Source organism: Lagenorhynchus albirostris, chromosome 11 (assembly GCF_949774975.1).
Source record: "Lagenorhynchus albirostris chromosome 11, mLagAlb1.1, whole genome shotgun sequence".
Classification (NCBI taxonomy): Eukaryota; Metazoa; Chordata; class Mammalia; order Artiodactyla; family Delphinidae; genus Lagenorhynchus; species Lagenorhynchus albirostris.
Genome location: NC_083105.1, coordinates 42,457,550 through 42,479,666, shown reverse-complemented (window position 1 = coordinate 42,479,666; position 22,117 = coordinate 42,457,550).

Sequence of the window (22,117 nt, the reverse complement as noted above, 5' to 3'; positions counted from 1 at the left end):
AATGAAGATAGGATGAATTATTAAAACAGGCAATGTTTTGTGGCATAAAAGTTTCTCTTCTAGATCTTAAATTCTGGCCCTATGCATGAAAAAAAATGTGAATTCTTTTCTAATCATAAAACTTTCTCAAAATGGGAAAACAAAGCTATCTAGGAAGAAAAAGAAGTAGGAAATAATAGGAGGTCCTTTTGCAATAAATAACCCTATGGTTTCTGCTTCCATGCTAGAAAATCTGAGAACTGCAATAAAAGCACAATTTACACGGGGTGCTCTGGGCAGTCAAATCACAGATTTTTCCCTTGAGTTCTGGCTCTACAAAAAGGACATGAAATAAAGTATCACACGTTCACATTTTCAATTTAATTACCTCTTTAAAACGCTAGGATTTTTTTTTTTTTTTTTTTTTTTTTTTGCGGTGCGCGGGCCTCTCACCGTTGTGGCCTCTTCCGTTGCAGAGCACAAGCTCCGGATGCATAGGCTCAGCGACCATGGTTCACCAGCCCAGCCGCTCCGCGGCATGTGGGATCTTCCCGGACCGGGGCACGAACCTGCGTCCCCTGAATTGGCAGGCAGACTCCCAACCACTGCGCCACCAGGGAAGCCCCAAAACGCTAGGATTTTTGTGCCACGTGGGACTTATGTACATTTTCATTCACATAGGACCCAATATTGTAAATTATTAAATTCTCATTACACCTCCTGCAGTTCATACACTACCCTATCTGTACATAATATGATGTGTTTAAGTAACTTGCCTAAGATCATTTAAGTAGTAAAAGAGAGAAAATGAGACCTGCAACAGCAGTTATGCATACTAGCTGAGTGACCTTGGAGTCTAAACCTCTGCAGGTCTCTATAAAAGGAGAGAGTTGGTCCAGAAGATCAGATCTCTTCTAGCCCTAACAGTCAATGATTCCCTATTCTTGATTTTAGACTTGAACTTTTGATCTCTCTACTGTGTTTCAACTTAAGACTCTCAAAATTCAGCATCATTAGTTCACTTTAAAGGCATCTTAAGGATAAGTCCCTTAAGTTTTATATCAACCAAAAACTCCAATCATATGAGTACTTACTTCTTTTACAATTTCTTAGAGGAACCTTTTGACATCAGTGAAAATGCACACTCTCTCTGCTCACACTACCCAATAACCCATAGTATATAACCCTACTGTTATGGATAGAATATTTGCGTCCCTGCCCCCAAATACCATACGATTAATGTGATGGTATTAGGAGGTGGGACCTTTAACAGGTAATTAGGTCATGATGGTGGAACCTTCAGAAATGGGATTAGTGCCCTGAAAAAAGAAGACATGAGAGCTTCCTCTCTCTCTCTCTCCCCCTTCTCCTCTCTGCCATGTGACGAAACAAGGAGACAACAGCCATCTGCAAAGCAGGAAGCAAGTCCTCACCAGACACCAGAGCTACCCACCAGATCTTAGTCTTCTCAGCCTCCATAACGTTGAGAAATGTCTATTGTTCAAGCCACCCAGTCTAAGGTAACTTGTTACAGCAGCCCAAGCTGAGACACCTACTATTCTTCAAATCATGGAGGCTTCTGTTTTCACCTCTCAGCTTTCATTGAGCTAAACAATTTTGATTCTTTTTGTCTTTTCTCCATAGTTTGTTTTCCTACACTTTTATCATTTCCTTCACCTTTTCAACCACTCTTTTCTTAAAAGCCTCCAGTGGCCCAGTAAGATGGTAGCCTGCTTTATATTGTTCAAGGGGAAAATTCCCTTGTTCTTGCTGCATGCTAGGAATCGCTTTTTCATCCCAATGTAGAGAAATGTGGTTGTTTTGTCTTGCTTTAATTAAGCACACTCAGCTATATTATTGCCTCTTTCTCAGCTTTATTTCAACATCAACTATTTCTGGTTACTTTTGCTTCTAATTAGGAGTTAACTATTCTCTATTTTCATAGCTTCATTTTCCTCCAGAGGTAAAATAACTTATATCCAATGGTAAGACACGGTTCTGGCTGCTACTGCCTTGTTATGAACTGAATTATGTCCCCCCACAATTCATATGTCGAAGCCCTAGCCCCCTGCCCCCAGTACCACAGAATATAACTATATTTAGAAATAGGGCCTTTAAAGAGATAATTAAGGTTAAATGAGGGCATTAGGGTGGGCCCTATTCAATATTTCCTCTTCTTACAAGGAAATCTTGACACAGACACACACAGAGAAGATGGCCATCTACACACCAAGCAGAGAGGCCTCAGAAGAAACCAACCCTGCCAATATCTTGATCTCAGACTTCTAGATTCTAGGACTGTGAGAAACCAAATTTTTGTTGTTTAAGCCACTCAAGCTATAGTATCAATACTTTGCTATAGCAGCCCTGGAAAACCAGTGCAGGCCCCTCTCCCAGTTATGACCTGGAGGAGAAAATGATATTGCTACTCGTCCGTCCATACCCAGTGCTACTGTTAGGAGGAGACAGGTGGTTAGTGTGCCCCATTCTAGCACACAGGAACAGTACTGGTGGCTGACATGGTATTCACCACCTTCCCATCATGCCTAGTCCCACTGATGCAGAAGGACAGATCTGGGTCTTTCACAAGAGAAGCACCTTCTTCAGTAGCTTAAACTAGATCTCCAATGTTTCCCTTTATTTTCTTTATACTCAAACACTAACAGCCTAGTAAATCCCAGGTAGGCAGTTAAATAGCCAAAGATTTTCCTGAGGAAAATGGGGCCAAATTTACTCTGGCCATCTTTCCCCTAATCTTATCCTCCATGGCCATTCTACTGAATGTTTTCCCAAAGTCTATGTTTCAGGGGTCCACCTCAGTAAAAGTCCAGTGGAAATAAGCCCCTTTTTCAGAGGAGCCTAATATCTGAGCCTAGTATCAAGACCAGAATATTCCTAAGGAGAAAGGATTACTCATCAGATTTTCACTAAACAGTTCAATATTTGACCTCTTTATTTTTCTATTCATTGACTTCTTCAGGAAACATTTACTGAGCATCTAGTATATGTAAGGCTCTGCATCAGGGCCAGGGCTACAAATGATAATAAATCATCAACATATCAAAGAACCATAAAGAGTCCCCCAGGAAACTAGATGATGAAGATTTCTAAAAGAAGAGTGAAAAACCACAGAAATTAGAATTTTAAGATTCCAAAGACCAGATGCCCTATTATTCCAGGAAATTCATAAAGCTTAGGAAATCCAAACAAACATATCAGTTGACTGGGCAGAGAACTCAGATGTGATGTGCAAACTAAGGTCAGGTGATGCCTCACAGAGAGAGAAGATACGGAGATCTCTTTTCCTCTGCCTCCTTCCCTCTCTGGCGAATATGCTGATTGCTTCCCCCAAATAGCCACCATTTCCATTTCTATAATGCAGCCAAATTGTGTTTTTAAATGTGTTTCCATTTTTTGAAACTTCTAACGCCATGTAATCCTTGTTACTTTCTTTGAAACAGTTTCCACTGGGCAGAGGGAATAAATACACTGTGTTGTTAGCAGTTCCTCTCTGTTGTCTGGGAAAAGGGGACTGGAGGTGGCAGTGGCAGCTCCGATGGCAGGGGCACTGCCTGGGAACAGTGCTGCTTTTTCATGCAGGGCTGTGAGAGAATGGTGCGGACCGACCGCTACAGGAAGGGGGAAGATCCTGAACCCACTCGAGAGAGCGCCTCAAGGGCAGTGGTGTTCTCTCTTCAGGCACGTGATCAGGAACAAAGGAATCTTTATTCATCTCTTTCTGCTGCACTGCTTTGCTTTTTATTCCTTATAAGCAGCTGAGAAAGACCACGAGCAGCCCTTTTAATCAGCTGTGGAAGAGATGAAAGGGTTCAGAAGAGAGAAGCTGCCATTTCTGAGAATGGTTTATTCATATTGTAGAATAATCTTTAAAGAAAAGAACTCTATGAGACTGATCTTTTAATTATAGAGGAATAAATACATCTGTGAAATCCACCAATTTCACTTTGGATTAAATTAAATTACTCTCTCATTTAAAAGGCAGATACTCAGTAAGCAGAAGTCTCAGTTTGGAAATGGCTTCTCTCCCTAATACACGGCTTCCCCCTTTCCCCACCCCATCCCCAAATTCCAGTCATATTTAATAAACAGCAGGGAGAAAAATACATAACATCTCAGAGATCCGCTTTGGGGGCCTTAGATATGTTCCGTTTGCCACCAAGCAAGGTCTGGATTCTCAAAACGTCAGATCAATTATCAATTATCTGTGAATAACATTATGATCACGCTATCTGACAGGGTTTTTTAAAATTTATTTATTCAAAAATCCCAACACATTTTCATCCCACTCACGAATCATATCCCAGCTCTGGCCAAAGAATATGAGTCCTATCATAGAGTTCTTGATGTACCTCCACAGCACTGGTGATGGGCACAGACGTTCAAAAAACATCTATTAACTTCAAATGACACCATTCATAACTCTGGGAACTCCACCAACCAAAAATTTTAAATCGCAGTTTCTTCTAGTTCCTTTTAGGAGAACAAGCAAAGAAACAGTGCCTAGTTGGTCGTATCTTTGCTGATTCTTATTTTATATAGTTCCTCTAACTGTGGCAGCCCAGAAGCACCTCTCCCATCCATACACAAGTGTGCCAAGGGTTTTCTTAAGCCACTTTCCCTTTCCTGCTATTTCTGGATCTTGAGTCAGCTCTCTTCCTGGGGGAGTTCAGAGACTTTTGCAAGTTCCCATTTCAGGAAATCCCATTTCTGTTTGAAGTTATCTCTCCCAGAAAATAAAAAAAACAGCTAAAGGAAAAAAGACCCTACATCGTCTTCAGAACTATTTCTTTTCTGTCGATGTTTTGGTAATTTTTCACATTGGCATCCTTCTCTAAACAGGAGGCTATCTACACAGTATTTTAATATTCCTCCTTTAACTTTGCAATACACAGAGATACTTTAATACATGATGTTTAGGCAGACGGTTTCTCAAAGGTAGGTCGATTCTTCCCATTATTTACCAAGTTCTTATTCTGAAGCATTCTCATTGCTATCTATTGGCATCAGTTAACCTGCATTTCCAAAGGTTGGTGCCAAGTTGTGGTTCTTCCTGTTTGCAAAATCATCTTCTCCTCAAGTGTTCCTGGGGTGGGGAGGGTCCAGGTTCTTGGAGAAACTTCCGTGTCAATGTACCCTGTGGTGAGTGTCTCTTCCATCCCTATTGTTCCTTATTCTCAGATGCTTCCCTGAGCATTCAGGATCCAGGCTCTGGGAACAATCATCTCTTCAAAATAATCCCCTGCCGGACAGGTTTCCATCCAGTTTCTTCTTAAATCATCTTCAAATAAGTTTTACAGACTAACCTACCCACTTTTAATCTAAATTAGAAGAGGAAGAAGAGGAGATAATATCAAGAAATGCTCCCTTTACAAGGAGAAAGCATAATTATCTTACATGTTGTAACTTTTGTTTCTTCTGCACTTCCATAAAGCTAAAGGGCTGATTAGGGAGACTCAGGGGCCAACTCTGGGCCAACACAGTCCTTTGTTTGAAGAGGTGGCATCACGGAATTCCCTGGCGATTCAGTGGTTAGGACTCCTCGCTTTCACTGCCGAAGGCCCGGGTTCAATCCCTGGTCAGGGAACTAAGATCCCACGAGCCGCGCAACGCAGCCAAAAAAAAAAAAGAATAAGAGGTGGCATCAACTCACAGTCCCTGACTCATCCCCTCACTCCCCACTCCTATGTTCTGACCACTGCCCAGCTGCCAGGTAATGACCCACACTGACCTCTTAGGCAGGCATAATTCCCCTGAGACGGAATGAGGAGCCCTTGAGAAAGAACCGTTCATAGTCAGCATTGCACGTATTCTTTTTTTTTTTTTTTTTTTTTGCGGTATGCGGGCCTCTCACTGTTGTGGCCTCTCCCGTTGCGGAGCACAGGCTCCGGACACGCAGGCTCAGCGGCCATGGCTCACAAGCCCAGCCGCTCCGCGGCATGTGGGATCCTCCCAGACCGGCGCACGAACCCGTGTCCCCTGCATCGGCAGGCGGACTCTCAACCACTGTGCCACCAGGGAAGCCCTGCACATATTCTTAACAGTATATTCTTACACTGTATTAGATACATTTGTTTGTAATTGTGTTTTCCCCTCTTAAAAGGTCACCTCCATAAGGGGATGTCGCCTCCTTAAGGGAAGGACTATGTTTCGTTGATCACGGCTTTCCCAGGGCCATACACATAGTAGATGCTCAGTGAATAATTGTTCATCTTCACTTACTGTTGCTTCTTTACAGTCATCAGGAGCTCAGACCAGGTACTTGAGACAAAGGGAAGGGGCTTAACAAACCTCACTCACAGGGATAATATTTGATAAAATAAGGCAACAGGAGAGTGTCCTCTGGAATCCTCAAAGGAAGAAAACCCTGAAACAGGCTGGGGAGAAGGAGAAATAGTAGAAGAGAGAGGAAACCACAGGCCACATGCCAATTATAAGAGGTAAATTTAGAGAGTACTGACCTAAGACCAGACATCCAAATGCCGTCCTAGAGCATAGAGCAGCTAAAGAATAGACGCTTACTGAACTATACTCAGTATTTTGTAATAACCTATAAGAGAAAAGAATCTGAAAAAAAATAGATATGTATGTATGTATAACTGAATCACTTTGCTCTACACCTGAAACTAACACAACATTGTAAATCAACCATACTTCAATTAATAAAAAAAAGATTAAAAAAAAAGAATAGACACATTATTAAGAGCCACCCTTCCTCCACATACTCCCCTACATCACAGGCCTCCCCGGGGAATTAATGGATACCAGCTCTCAGCCTCAGTCTCCTTGCTTTCCTTGTGCTCCTGGAGCCTGCTTCTCTTCCCCTTTAGACATGCATTCCTTGATCTTGATAGGGTCTTTCCTTATCTACTACTATTCCCTCCTTTTAAAGATAACCTATCACTTAGAATGGCCTCTTTCTTACCACTTCATCAGCTCCACCACCACCACCTTTGCAATGGAGACTTACGTTCACCTCGCCTGTTTTATCCCCCGCCTGCAGGCACTGAAGCAGGCCTAATCTTTAATGACCAGTGATGCCCAAGTAACTGATTCAAATAACCTAGATTTTAGTCTCTGGCTTGTAAGGAATTTCATGGAAGATCCCAGACCCTTCCTTGCTGCTGGCTGCTATAATGAATAGCTATATTTATTCTTCTGTTGTCTCCATCTGCATTACATTGATTTGGTGTGTTCTGGGGATAGAGCAAAATAAAAATATAACAAAAAACCCTGCACAACCCTGAGGCTATCTTAAAATAAGAGCCATTATTGGAAGAACTATAGCCTAAAAGTATGGTGCTCCGGCATCAGCTGGTCTTAGATATGAATCTCAGCTCTACTGAAAGACTTTGAGCAAGTTGTTGAACCCTCTGAGTCTGTTTTCTTATCTGTAAAGGAGGACAATATTACCATCTTCCTCAAAGGGTTGCCATGGGCTTTTAACCACTCTGCTCTCTACACTACCTCCATTCACAAAATTGCCCCTGTTTCTCCCTTCACTTCTGTCAGATCCAAGAGACCCCTGGTAACATGGAGTGAACCCCACTGGCCTAAGGGAGATACTATACCAGTTCTATTGGTTGTTTCTTAACTATATTTAAGTGTATTCAATTCTTAACAAACTGCAGCCTGATTTCTTTCAGATTCAATGAAATTTCTTTCAGAAAGGATCTGTACTAATTTGTATGACTTATGTACAGAGTAAGCACTTAAGTGTAAAAAGCTAGTGGTTCCCAAACTGAGGGCTGCACATTCCGTGGACACCTCAAGGGTTACAAATTCATATACTCACCATGCTTCATGTGAAGACTGAATGAACAATGCAATATGAGTACATACATATATATGCATATGTATACACAGATATATCCACGTATATTCATAAATTTCCAGTATTGCTGTTTCAAATGTAGATATAAATACTATTAATAAAATGTAGGTTTATTTAAAAGCATGACTTAATTTGTAAAAGCCTTTATCATTGTATACTTTCTTGATCAACATCTGCTAATGCTACAATATGTAGTGATTCTAAATTTTTAATATAATAGTATTAATATTTTATCAATTCTTGACATTAATATTAGTAATGTTTGATTGTTAATAATAATATCCAACAGTTACTATGTGTCAGACACTGTTCTAACAACTTAACACATATTAATTCATTAAACCCTCACAATGACACTATGAGGCAGAGCTATTATCATTTCCAATTTATATATTAGGAAACTAAGGCACAGAGAGGCTAAGTGATGTATCACAGAGCTAGTAAGAGACAGAGCTGAGATTCAAGCTCAGGCATTCTGGTTCCAGAGGCCAAGCTCTTTATTTCGACACAATTAGTTGAGAACTCCGCTATGCAATAATACACTGGTGCCACTGTTTTTGATCAGAAAATTATGTATAACCTTGACGTTGATTTCCTATTCTGTGAAAATGGGCATATTTCTAACTGGGTACAAACTGAAATGTATATATATACTCCGGCTTACATTTGACCAGGGACACAACCAAGAAATCTATGATAACTGTTTTATGAAAAGAATGATAAATTAATTCGAGCAAAAATAATAATAATAAAAATCCTTCATGCTGCCTGGTCTGCCCACATATGCTCCTGCCCAAGCAGGTCACATGGACCAGAGTGAGTTTCCATTGATGATTATTTTGTCATTATCTTGTTGCTTTCACCCTTCTCTGCCCCCATTAGAAAACTAGTTTTCCAATATTGCACTGTTTGATGATTTGCTAACTTGAAACATAATAACCACAACAACAGAAGCAACAACTACTAGGACGTTAAATGCAATAAAAACAGAATGATGCATTTCAACTTTTCACCTCTGTAGTTGAGTTTTAGTCACACCCACACCCATGTCCCATTTCATTGACTGAACATTCAAGAACATTCATTGACTCTCTGCCATGTCCAGGAATTATCTTTAGAGCTATAAATATGTGAATAGAACTAGAATGAACCAATCCTTTTAGAGTACAGTCTAAAAGATTCCAGGCAGTCCATTCATTCAACTTATAACTAACTACATGCCAGGCAGAATGGAGGGACAAAATAGTACATGTATTCTGAGCCGCGAGAGATGATTCCAGTAGAACCAGTCATCTGACAGGAAGCCTCCCTGTCAACTCTCTCCCAAGGGCTCGCTCACTCGCAGAGCCACCTGGAATCCACATGCAAATCAGAAAGGCCAGACCTCGTGGGACCACCTTTACTTCCTGGGACCAACTCATCTCAGGGTACAAAGGTGACCCTCATTCCATATTCTCACTGATCCTCTACCTCCTTCCCCTGGCTTCTTTCTTTCTTTGATTTATTCAACATTTTTTGCTTTCTTCTTTCATCACTGTCCTTCTTCTCTTAAGGTATGCTACTCCCTAGGAATATTTCCACTAGGTGACTGATGTCATATTGTCTTAATGCTTGTTACCGTTTCAGAAAGTGGTTATTTTCCAACTCTGTGTCCAAATCATGAGAATTTATGATACAGTAGTTCCCCCTTATCCATGGGTGATATGTTCCAAGACCCCCAGGGGATTCTGAAATCATGATGGTAACAAACCCTATTTATACTATGTTTTTTCCTATAAATACATACCTATGATAGAGTTTAATTTATAAATTAGGCACAGTAAGAAATTAACAATAACTAAAAATAAAACTATAACAATATACTTAATAAAAAATATGTGAATATGGACTCCCTCTCTCAAACTAGTTTTTACTTTACTCTTTCTTCTTCTTCTTTGATGATGTGAACTGATAAAATGCCTAGTGCCGGAGATGAAATGAGATGAATGACAAAGGCACTCTGACATATCTTTAGGCTACTATTGACCTTTGGGCAATATGTCAGAAGGAGGATTATCTGCTTTGGGTGTTCCTGGATCACTGATGGTTGCACGTCAGGAGCAGATGATGTCAATGATTGGGGATCCTGGGCGGAACAAAGCACAACGGTGCGAGATTCCATCCCACTACTCAGAACGGCGCTGCAATTTAATACTTAGGATTTCTGGGATTTTCCATTTAATATTTTCAGACCATGATTGAGCACGGTAACTGAAATGACAGAAAGCAGAGCCACAGATAAGGGGGAACTACTGTACTTAGAAACTTAAAACCGCTTAAGCATTAAAAGTTCTATATTCGATGGCCTTAAAGCATCCTTTCTTGTCCTTCTGAATCAGAATCTGAGTCAATGATGTTGAATAGAGCCAGGTCAAGAATGACATTAGAAAAAGTGAGGAATCTGATGAGAGGTTTGAGGAGAAAAAAAGGTACAAACAAGACAATCACAGGAACTCCAACAACACAGACAGATGGGTACATGGACTCTTTGGGGAAATACCATATAAGACAGAGATCTACTTGAAGTGAACAGCTGCATAGGCACTGATCTGTGTTCTTTTCTCCATAAATTCTAGATTTTTCGCTTTTCTCTAAGCACCCTAATCACCCTATTTATTCATCTGCAAACCTTACATTTTGATGGAGCCCCAGTCTTTTGAGCTAAAAATATTTGGGATAATTTTGCACCCTGGGATACAAAAGTAAATGTCACATTTAAAGTTCAGAGGAATTTTCCAGCTTCACTTCCTGTGCTTTGTTTGAGAGGACAGTGTTGATGCTGATTCTTTCACACACTTTACAAGGTGAGCTTAGGAAGTAATTCTCATTGTCCTTTGCATTGTTTAAAAGACAATGTGATCAAGCTGAGGAGGTCACTTGAATCACAGAAGATTTCTCTGTTCTAGACCATACCTTCTCACTAATTAGTATTATGTTTATTAAGTCATTTCAACTCTCTGGCTTCAGTTTTCTCATCTGTACTTAGCACATAGAAAGTGTCTTATAAATATTTGTTGAGTGAATGAATTAATAATATTAACTACCTTGTAAGATGATCACTAAGAGCTCGGTTTTAAGCTCCCAGTAGAGTCGTGTCTGTTTTGCTTACCACTGCATTCCCTGGCACAGTGCCTTGTACATACCAGAATCTCATCAAAACATGAATTAATGGGGGCTTCCCTGGTGGCACAGTGGTTGGGAGTCCACCTGCAGATGCAGGTGACACAGGTTCGTGCCCCGGTCCGGGAAGATCCCACATGCCGCGGAGCGGCTGGGCCCGTGAGCCATGGCCGCTGAGCCTGCGCGTCCAGAGCCTGTGCTCCGCAACGGGAGAGGCCACAGCAGTGAGAGGCCCGCGTACCGCAAAACAAAAACAAAAACAAAAACAAAAAACATGAATTAATGAATAAATGCACAAATTAATAAATTTCATAATAGCTGCCATACTTCACAAAGTTAATGAGAATAACTTGATTTGAGGCACACAGTGAAGACGAACTATGTTGATCATACTCATCACTGTATCTCCAATACCTAATTTGTAGGTGCTCAATATATAATTTTTAATTAATAAATGGTCAATAAAAATAGATGTAAAATTGCTTCAAAAAGCACAAAACCTACATGAGGCATTAAGAATCTCACACATCTATACCAACAACCTCTGTAGGGAGATGACTCCAAAGGGTATGAGATATAATGATTTAGAAGCAGATGATATGAACCTTCTGACTCACACCTGGCTCTCAGGTCTTAAACAGTCATGTGGTAAAGCTCAATACAGTCTAAGGATACGCAGTGACAGGGTTTAGTTACATTTCTTAGGAACATAATCAAGATGTTATTCTGGGTATGCTAGCTATTATATTTTCAGTGGCAAACAACAGAAAACCCTGTCACAAAATGTCTTAAACCACGAAGAATATGTATTAACTCAGAAAGAAGCCAGAGGTAGAGGTAGAACAGCTTCAGGATGGGTAAATTTTTGGGGGGGGCTTGTGGGATCTTAGTTTCTCGACCAGGGATTGAACCCAGGCCCCTTGCAGTGGAAGCACAGAGTCCTAACCACTGGACAGCCAGGGAATTCCCATGACAGGTAGAGTTTAGGACTCAACACCATTGCCAACGACCCAAGTTAATTCCATCTTTCAGCTCTGCCATCCCCTGAGATGTCCTCAGCTGTTTCCTCTAGAGTGAAAAGTTGCCTATCACAGACCCAGGCATTATTAGACAACACATCTAGTGGAAGAAGGAGAAGGGGAAACCTTTTCTTGTGACTTGTTTTTATCAGCAAGGAAATCATTCTTAGAAGCGGCCTTCCGTATCTTGCCAGCCGGAATTATCATATCATGTCCATTCCTACACCAATCACCATCAAGGGAAATGAAACCAGTATGGTTGGCTTAGACCTGTCGGGCTGTTATCCCTGGAACTGAAGATAGGGCCAGTCTTCCCTGAGTTTTATGGGAGAGCTCCAGAGGTAGCAACAAGGGAAAAGAGATGTCGAGGTTTGGCAATTAGGTGGGCAACAGTGTCTGCTAAAGACAGAACTTACTGTGCTTTCAAAATTGTTATTGAATGAATCTGATTAAGATTCTATGGGATTAAGACTTCAAAAAACTATTCTGTCTTCAATACAAACTCAGAGAAGGCAGCTAGAAAAGTTATAAAAAAACTTTTTAAAAAAAATAAATTTATTGATTTAATTTTGGCTGTGTTGGGTCTTCATTGCTGCACATGGGCTTTCTCTAGTTGCGGTGAGCAGGGGCTACTCTTCATTGCGGTGCGTGGGCTTCTCATTGCAGTGGCTTCTCTTGTTGTGGAGCACGGGCTCTAGGCGCGCAGGCTTCAGTAGTTGTGGCACATGCGCTGAGTAGTTGTGGCTTGCGGGCTCTAAAGCACAGGCTCAGTAATTGTGGCGCACGGGTTTAGTTGCTCCACGGCATGTGGGATCTTCCCAGACCAGGGCTCGAACTTGTGTCCCCTGCATTGGCAGGAGGCTTCTTAACCACTGTGTCACCAGGGAAGTCCCAAGAAACTTTTCTCATGGATAAATGCTCAGAAATTGATGTTGCTTCCATTGTATAAGGCACATCTTCCCCAGCGGCTCTTAAACACTGGTGTCCTTGATCCACGGTAAAAAATATAATAAACAGCACAACCGTACACATACTTCACAAACTTCAGTGAAACAACACTTACTACCTTACTACCTGTGAGCACACTCATGTTTTCTATCCCATTCTATTTCCCTTTTTTTAAACTATTCATCTCAACCCAGTAAATCGATTTCAGGACCCAGTAATGGATTGCAACGCACTCTTTGAAAAACATTGCTTATTCAAGGGTCCAGCAAGTCTCATCATTTCTTAGAGACAACATGACATGGCATTATTTATTAAAAGCAATCGTGATGCAATTTCAGTTAATCCTGTGAGTATCACTAACCCCTTTTTATAGCTCAGAAAACACACAGTGTGAGGGATTTGTCAGGATCTCATGGCCAGTGAGGGCTGGGGTGGGGTGTTGGGTGGGCAGCCCTCAAATGAAGGTGTTCTGACTTTAAATAGGCGTTCTGAAAGAAACAAAAACAAAAACAACAATCTGGTATTCACTGGAATAAAGTCTTTAGTTTCATCAAATGGCAGCTGTAAAAAATAAAAGCATAATTCTCACACTTGCATAATAAAAAACGGCCAAGTACAATTGTTCATGGCTAATTAGCTCTGCCAGGCCACAGAGTCGTACAGTCCACCAGACAATCCATTATATCTAATTGAGGGAAATTATTTCGAGATGACTCCGAAGCCTATTAGAGAATGTTTTGTGCTAAGTTTTCTAAAATGTTTATAGAGCAGTTTATGAACCATAAGAGAGTCTGCAAAACTAGAACTCTGATCTGGAGAGATTAAAAACACTTGACCTGCCCTATCTCCCCTCTTCTTCTAACTTCAGGGATTAGGTTGGCCCTAAAGGTTTTCTTTCTTCTTTCTTTCTTTCTTTTCCTCCCTCCCTCCCTCCCTCCCTCCCTCCCTCCCTCCCTCCCTCCCTCCCTCCCTCCCTCCCTCCCTCCCTCCCTCCCTCCCTCCCTCCCTCCCTCCCTCCCTCCCTCCCTCCCTCCCTCCCTCCCTCCCTCCCTCCCTCCCTTCCTTCCTTCCTTCCTTCCTTTCCGGTATTAAAGTTATTATTTGCACTATTAAATCCTAAGCAGAAAAACTCCTTTGAGCTTCACGGGTAACATTTACTTTTCTAGCTCAAGGAAAAAATCAGCTAAAGAACTGTCAGCCCAGAGACACAAAGATGAACAATGAACTCTCTGCTTCTCAGATTAGACAACTGGGCCAGACCTACATTGTGACACAAGGCCCAGCAATGTCCTTTCTAATCTCCTTTAAAAGAAAAAAGAGCAGAGGCTGTCTAGACACTCAATAACGACTCTCTCTATTCCTGGACCATCCAGTGTTCGAAGTGTCCCAGGTGAGGAAGCTAAATGGCGGAGAACAATGCAGCAGCTGTGGGAAGCAGAGAAGAGAGGAAGCAGGAGCCAGGGATAAACAATGGCAGCATCACTCAGACTTTGTTCCTGGTCCCCTCTGACAGATGGAAAAGCCGCCAGGTCAACAATCATGGTACAGAGGTCACAATGCACCAGGAGGAACTGTGCCAAAGGCAAGGTGCCCTGCAGGAATAGTAAAGCATATTGTCCTCACCTCACAGGAGACTGTCGGACTCCCCTGCTATGCTGGCCTCTTTTCCTGAGTAACACTTTTGAGAAGCCCATGAAACCAAAGGGCTCTGAGTCCAAAAAGACTGTATATTCAGAACCAATATTAGAACTTGAAGTCCATCTAGGGTTTGTTGTTGTTATTGTTTGATTTGCACTAAAAGTTTTAGAAGCCTAAATAATTAAGTTGCACTATTTGTGGATTTAATAAATCATTTTAACTGAATAGAATGAAATAACAAGTAGATGCTGTCCTAGTAAATCCAGGATACGCAACGTTCAGGAAATCAAAATGGTAAAGATATTTCAGAGTTGCCTCTGTGGAGTTCTAACTGTGGATTTCAGTAGGCACTATTTCTACTCCCCACAACTACAGAGCAATCAAAACAGATCACATGCAGTGGAAAAAAACCAAACAAACCCTAATTCGTGTTTTTCTGTGACTCTCCATTAAAACACAGATTCTGTGGAGACAAATATAATTTCTACTTCTTTGAAAACTTCCTCCCAATATTTCACACGGTGCCTTGTACAATAAAGAATGTTATTACCTGTGTTTATTTGATGCATTATCTGAGACTATGGCAGAATCTTTACCAAAAAAAAAAAAGAACAAACTGTTTCAACAAGGTAAGTATATTTGAGTTACAAAAACTTTATTTACATACAACTTTAGAAATCTTACTTCTCTATTAAAGGAGACATACCCATCCATGATTCTGAGTTATTCAGGTCTCCTGTTGGAAGGTAGAGAATTTGTAAAGCAATAATCAACTAGACTATGAAGTTATGGGCCAGAAAAGACACTCAATACTCCCAACACTCAATACTCCCATAGACTTGAGCCTATGGTACTCAAGCTTGAAGAGCAGTAAAAATACAAGGGACTAAGATTGGATCCTCTTCCACAGGCAGCTTTGGCTAGTAGGTTAACTTAGGGCTAACTAGCAGGACTCCACTCCCATGGGTGTGCAAAGCTTGGAGAGCCCTTTCTACTTCATGAACCTCCTTTGGGTAGTCCTGTCCACATAATGACCTAGCACCAATAGGGGCAATTGGGCATATCTGCCCTAGAGCAGCTAGTGTCAGAAAGGGTATCATGGACAACGCAGATTCTGGTTCTTGTGGCCTTAGGAACAAGCAAGACTTTCGTGATCTGGGGGTGGGAGGGACAATAAATCAGAGTCTCTCTCAAACCTTCTGATACTCAGAAAGTGTTGCTACTACCAGCAAACATGCATTATAGCACAGGCGATATTATAATCATTGTACTTGTATTAATGCACTTAATCTTCATCACTGTCCTATCAGGAAGGTAACCATTATTATCCCCACTCTGATAAACTAAATTTTATCAAGGTTAAATAAATTGCCCAAGTTCACAAAGCTGTGGTGGTACCAGGAGCTGAACTCAGAAAGTCTGTCCACAGAGCCCATGCTCTTAACCATGACACTACATTGCAGTCTCTACATGTGGTACATATGTGTGTACATGTTTGTGCATACATATGTGTGTGTGTGTGTACTACATTGATATTCAATCATGCATTCTGTCATAGAAACTGAATTGTCCTAAGGAATATTCTTTTAGCAGCAATACTTCAAGGTCATAAAAAGAATAGTAAGTATGATAAGTAAAAAGAAATAACAAGGTCAAAGGACTGCCAAGCCTACAGAGTGAATTAGAGAAATTCCCCTACAGATTCAGCAGGTCTCCAGAGGATTCAGTCTGCCTGATACATAGAATACTTTCCTCCAAAGAAGTCATGAATATTAATAATCATGAGCATGGAGAATTATTTTACTTGACCAGACTTTCCCTGCTCTATACTTCACATAATGACGTGCATCAGACCAAGGCACAAAAATGAATTTCAGCTTTGTTGCAATTAGATCACCAATTTCCCTGGTAGCCAATATTTATTAATAGGAGATCCGAAATCACCTTATTGGAGAACAGCACTCATCACCCACCCCCACCATCTTAATGGCTGTGAGAGAAGAGGCATCAATGAGGTTATATGGGGATAGAGTGGATCGCTGAGTACCAACAGCGCTTCTTCCTCTTGTGTACCAGCGCACCCTGCTTCAAAAATATAAACAAATTGAACAGAAGGGCTCTGGATAAATCACCTGATTCCATTTTATGCCTTCAGGGAAATGGATGCTTAAATCAACAAGACTGATAATTTTTTGCTACACCTTTTGCATTTCCATGGACAGTGGTTCCACCTTGTCCTTTGGGTGCCCCATCTAAGCATTTTACACACACAGAAAAGAAATTCTATTTTCTGCCCAAGCATAACATTTAGTTTAAATTAAATCCATTTCCCTTGAATGTTCCATGAGGACAGAGAACCATTTTGTGCCCTCCTCACAGGAGTGCCTATTTACTGTAGGCAACATTATTCCTTCGCACTTTTCATCATTTTTCACTTTTGCTATATTTCTTGGAGACTTCTCTAAGGCTCCTGTGTATTTTTTACTCCATATTAAAATAATTTTTTAAGATCATATTGACATAATACATTTTCCTGGTGGAAAATTTGAGAAATACTGAAAAGCCCAAAGAAGAAATTTTTAAAAATCTAACATCTCATTTCTCAGAGCTAACTATTTTGATATGTATCTTTCCAGTCTCATATGCCAACGTACATATGTGCTTTTCTGACTATTTTCCCATGTCACTAATTATTGCTCTTTACTATAGAGTTGTAGTATTCAACCCAAGTCTGTGCATGGTCTTCATACAGTCAATGAATTCTGTGAAATTATATACAAATTTTTATGTAGGTACATATGTGTTTTCTTCCCACGAAGGGAGTTGGCAGCTTTCATCATATACCCAAAAGGGTGTATAACCTAAAAACAGTTAAAGATTCTCATTTAGCCACAGCATTTTTAATGGCCATATAATATTCCACCATATTAACCAACCTTGCTGTTATAAATTATACTGTAAAAAACATTTATAACTAAATCTTTTCATTCAGCTTCAATAATTTTTTAGGGGAAAAATTCTGAAATTAGAATTGCTCCGATAATACTCACAGTTGAAGGCTTTTAATACATGTTGCCAAATTCCCTGTAGAGAAGTGGTATCTTTCAGAATCCCATCAGGTTTCTGGCCACACCACACAGCTTATGGGATCTTAGTTCCCCAGCCTGGGATTGAACCCAGGCCCTTGGCAGTGAGACTGTGGAGTCCCAACCACTGGATCACCAGGGAATTCCCGAAATGAGCCTTTTTTTCAAATAACTGTTAACACTGAGTCTTATTTTTTAACTTTTCTAATCTTATTGGTTAAACTACAATACTAATGTTTGAATCTTCTTTTTAAGGTTTGGGGGGCAATATTATTCGTAACACACTAGTAAGTGTCTGAGGTACTCAGAGCACAGAGGAAGAATTCATCTCAGTTTGTCTCAGCTCTATTCCAACCGTGATGTTGCTGACTCACATAATGATCAGCTCTGACCCACGGGTCTTTTAAAATAATGACTGTAGCTAGTCAATCTGGTAGTGATTTGTATAGTTTTGGTTTCCTAAGTGCCTATTCTCACCCTTGTATAACTGTCTTTTATCCTGTTTGTCTAGGATTGTGCTCCTATTGAATAATATTGCATTGGTCTATTTGATGGAGCATCACCTAGCAGCTAAATAAGCATATCCTCAATGTCCATCATCAGGACATCAACGACTGGGAGTTAGGCATAAGTAGATGCAAACTATTATATAGAGAATGGATAAACAACAAGTCCTACTGTATAGCACAGGGAACTATACTCAATATCCTGTGATAAAACATAATGGAAAAGAATGTGAAAAAGAATGTTACATATCTGTATAACTGAATCACTTTGCTGTACAGTAGAAATTAATACAACATTGTAAATTAACTATACATCAATAAAATAAATCTTTTAAAAAAGAAAACAATTTTTTGTGGATATTTTTTTAAAAGATATCAATGACTCTAAGGGTAGTAAGATCACTTGACATATGCCCTTCACATTGATGCCAGATCACTGGAAACTGCTTCTGGGAGGATTGTCAAGTAAATACCCTACCTGCCTAATTGTAGTATCTCTGGAAATAGAATCTGGCTGAAGAGAACATAAAATCACACTGAAATCAAGAGATAAGAGTGACCAAAAGGCCCTTTAGTGATTGAGAGGGTGAGCTCTTGCAGTTAGAGTTCCTGGGTTCAAATCTCAACTCCCCCACTTGCTGTCTGTAGGACCTTGAGCAAGCACCTCCATGTGTCTAAGCTTCACCACACCTTAAACTAATAAAGGCACTTGCTTGCACAGTATGCCAGGAGTTTGCCTTCCTGTTGGTTGTTGGGTAGTCTCAGGACTCTTTCTACACAATATGTGCAGATTATAAAACCGTAAACCTCTGCGGCCCTCCTCCACACTCACTCTCTGTCTCCCTTTTCATGCCCAACTTCCTTCTGTTACATGTCTCATATCTGATATCTGATATATTTGTTTGTTTTGCAACTGGCCTCTCTCACTAGAATGTAAACCCCACAAGAGCAGGACTTTTTCACTTTGTTCTCTGCATCAGCACTAGCACCTTGAGAAAAAAGAATGGGGTCATTATGAGGATTGAATGACTCGTGTCTATAGTGATGTACTGATATTCGTTTCCTAGGCTACTATAACAGAATACGACAAACCAGGTTTTAACAACTGAAACGTATTGTTTCACAGTTCTAGAGCCTAGAAGTCCAAGGTGTTGGCAGCTCTGGGGGCTGTGAGGGAGAATCTGTGACAGGCCTCTCTCCCAGCTTCTAGTGGTTTTCTGTCCATCGCTGGGGTTCTTTGGCTTGTACCTGCATCCCCCCAGTCTCTGCCTTCACCTTCAGTGGCCTTCTCCCCGTGTGTGTGTTGGTCTCTGTGTCCATATTTCCACTGGATTAGGGCTTACTCCAATGACCTCATCTTAACTTGATCATCTGCAAAGATCCTGTTTCCACATAAGGTTACTTTGATCAGTACTGAGGGTTAGGACTTCAACATTTGGGGGGAAGACACAACTCAACCCATAACAAGCAGATGGCAGAGTGTCCAGCACTCTGTTGGCACTCAATAGCTACTCTTCTTATACACTCACATTACGGGATCATTACCTTACAGAGAAAACTAATTTGGTCTAGCATGACAGGTTCTCGCAAGTCACTATGACACACCTTCACTCTGAGGAGATGTGAGCCAGACATGCTGTCCTCCCCATGCCTTCAACTCTGAGTAATGACTCACGGGGAGGAGAGGAAGCTATGAAGTCAAAGTCTTTGCCATCATTGCAAATCCATTATTTTATAGACAAGAAAGGAGAATCTAAAAGGTAATGACTTATACAAGGATTTACACAAAGTTAAAGCAAAAGCAGGACTAGAACCCAGCCTGTCTCACTCCTGATTCCTTGCCTCCTCTATATAAATCTATCTATAAATATTTAAAATAATAATTACGATTATGGACACATTTTTAAATAGGTTGATTATAGAATATTTTGCTCATAGATTAGTCTGAATGGTTAAAAAAACTGACTGGAAAAACAAGCTGACCCATAAATATAGTCAACTGATCTTTGACAAAGGAGGGAAGGCAATACAATAAAGCAGAGATAGTCTCTTCAACAAATGGTGCTGAAACAACTGAATACAAAATATGTAAAAACAAAACACTAATGTAGACACAGATCTTACACACTTCACAAAAGTTAACTCAAAAACGGATCATGTTCCTAAATGTAAAATGCAAAGGTATAAAACTTTTAGAAGGTAGCACAAGAGAAAACCTAAATGGCATTGGGTATGGTGGTGTCTTTTTAGATATAACACTGAAGACATGAACCATGAGAGAAATCACTGATCAGCTGAACTTCATTAAAATTTAAAACGCCCTGCTCTGTGAAAGACATCGAGAGAACTAGAAGACAAGCCACAGGACTTCCCTGGCCGTCCAGTGGTTAAGACTCAGCACTTCCACTGCAGGGGGCACAGGTTCAATCCCTGGTCAGGGAACTAAGATCCCGCATGCCACTCACAGCCAAAAAAAAAGAAGAATACAAGCCACAGAATGGGAGAAAATGTTTGCAAAAGAGACATCTGATAAAGGAGTATTATTCAAAATACACAAAGACCTCTTAAAACTCAATAAGAAAACAAACAACATGCTTAAAATATGGGCCAAAAGGGCAGACAGCAGAAGCAAGAAGAACTACAATCCTGCAGCCTGTGGAACAAAACCACATTCACAGAAAGATAGACAAGATGAAAAGGCAGAGGGCTATGTACCAGATGAAGGAACACGATAAAACCCCAGAAAAACAACTAAGTGAAGTGGAGATAGGCAACCTTCCAGAAAAAGAATTCAGGATAATGATAGTGAAGATGATCCAGGACCTCGGAAAAAGAATGGAGTCAAAGATCGAGAAGATGCAAGAAATGTTTAACAAAGACCTAGAAGAATTAAAGAACAAACAAACAGAGATGAACAATACAATAACTGAAATGAAAAATACACTAGAAGGAATCAACAGCAGAATAACTGAAGCAGAAGAACGGATAAGTGACCTGGAAGACAGAATGGTGGAATTCACTGCTGCAAAACAAAATAAAGAAAAAAGAATGAAAAGAAATGAAGACAGCCTAAGAGACCTCTGGGACAACATTAAACACAACAACATTTGCATTATATGGGTCCCAGAAGGAGAAGAGAGAGAGAAAGGACACGAGAAAATGTTTGAAGAGATTATAGTCGAAAACTTCCCTAACATGGGAAAGGAAATAGCCACCCAAGTCCAGGAAGCATAGAGAGTCCCATACAGGATAAACCCAAGGAGAAACACGCCAAGACACATAGTAATCAAATTGGCAAAAATTAAAGACAAAGAAAAATTATTGAAAGCAGAAAGGGAAAAACAACAAATAATGTACAAGGGAACTCCCATAAGGTTAACAGCTGATTTCTCAGCAGAAACTCTACAAGCCAGAAGGGAGTGGCATGATATACTTAAAGTGATGAAAGAAAAGAACCTACAACCAAGATTACTCTACCCAGGGCTTCCCTGGTGGCACAGTGGTTGAGAGTCTGCCTGCTGATGCAGGGGACATGGGTTCGTGCCCTGGTCCAGGAAGACCCCACATGCCACGGAGCGGCTAGGCCCATGAGCCATGGCCGCTGAGCCTGCGCATCTGGAGCCTGTGCTCCGCAACGGGAGAGGCCACAACAGTGAGAGGCCCGCGTACCGCAAAAAAAAAAAAAAAAAGATTACTCTACCCAGCAAGGATCTCATTCAGATTCAACAGAGAAATGAAAACCTTTACAGACAAGCAAAAGTTAAGAGAATTCGGCACCACCAAACCAGCTTTACAACAAATGCTAAAGGAACTTCTCTAAGTGGGAAACACAAGAGAAGAAAAGGACCTACAAAAACAAACCCAATCCGTTCTTCTTACCCATTAAGAAAATGGTAATAGGAACATACATATCGATAATTACCTTAAACA